This window comes from Triticum aestivum, chromosome 4D, assembly GCF_018294505.1.
Source record: "Triticum aestivum cultivar Chinese Spring chromosome 4D, IWGSC CS RefSeq v2.1, whole genome shotgun sequence".
NCBI lineage: Eukaryota > Viridiplantae > Streptophyta > Magnoliopsida > Poales > Poaceae > Triticum > Triticum aestivum.
Genome location: NC_057805.1, coordinates 198779329 through 198780850, shown reverse-complemented (window position 1 = coordinate 198780850; position 1522 = coordinate 198779329).

Here is a 1522-nt window from a genome sequence, read left to right as displayed (position 1 = left end):
GTGTTTAAAAAAAGAATTAATAATAATAATAATAATAAATAATATAAATAAAGCAAATAATAAAAATAAATTTAATTAATTAATTAATTAACTAAATTAATTAAGTTAATTAATCCTATTTAAATTAATCTAATTAATTAGCTAATTTAATTAAACAGTAATTAGTTTAGCTAAACCCTAATTAACCTAAACAGAGAATGACAGGTGGGTCCCACTGGACCCACATGTCAGTTTGACTTAGTCAACCCCTGTTGACTGCTGATGTCAGCATGACATCATGCTGATGTCATAAATCTAATTTCGAACTAAATTAAATGATTAATTAAATTCCAGAAATTAGTAAATCTTTAGAAAATCATATCTTTTAAACCGTAGCTCAGATGAAAATACTTTCTACATGAAATTTGCTCAGAACGACGAGACGAATCCGGATACGCAGTCCGTTCGTCCACCACACCTCCCTAACCTATCGAACTCGCAACTTTCCCCCTCCGGTCCGTCTATCCGAAAACGCGAAACAGCGGGAATACTTTCCCGGATGTTCCCCCCCTTCGCCGGTACCACCTACTGTCGCGTTAGGACACACCTAGCACTGATCATTGTCATGTCATGCATCGTCATGCTTATGTTTGCATTGTATTTACTGTTTCTTCCCCCTCTTCTCTCCGGTAGACTACGAGACCGACACTGCTGCTGCCCAGTTCGACTACGGAGTTGACGACCCCTCCTACTTGCCAGAGCAACCAGGCAAGCCCCCCCTTGATCACCAGATATCGCCTATTCTTCTCTATACTGCTTGCATTAGAGTAGTGTAGCATGTTACTGCTTTCCGTTATCCTATCCTGATGCATAGCCTGTCCTTGTTTCTACTGTTGTTACCTTTACCTGCAATCCTACATGCTTAGTATAGGATGCTAGTTTTCCATCAGTGGCCCTACACTCTTGTCCGTTTGCCTTGCTATACTACTGGGCCGTGATCACTTCGGGAGGTGATCACGGGTATATACTATTCACATTATATACATGACCCATGTGGTGACTAAAGTCGGGTCGGCTCGAGGAGTACTCGCAAGTGATTCTGATGAGGGGGCTGAAAGGACAGGTGGCTCCACCCCGGTAGAGGTGGGCCTGGGTTCCTGACGGCCCCCGACTGTTACTTTGTGGCGGAGCGACAGGGCAGGTTGAGACCACCTAGGAGAGAGGTGGGCCTGGCCCTGGTCGGCGTTCGCGGATAAATAACACGCTTAACGAGATCTGGGTATTTGATCTGAGTCTGGCCATTTGGTCTATACGCACTAACCATCTACGCGGGAGTAGTTATGGGTATCCCGGCGTCGTGGTATCAGCCGAAGCTCTTTTTGACGTCAGCGACTGAGTGGCGCGCGCCGCATTGGACCGTAAGCTCGCGCTTGTATTAAGGGGGCTAGGTCTGCTTCCGGCCGCGTACGCAACGTGCAGGTGTGCATAGGGCGATGGGCCCAGACCCCTGCGCGCATAGGGTTTAGACCGGCGTGCTGACCTC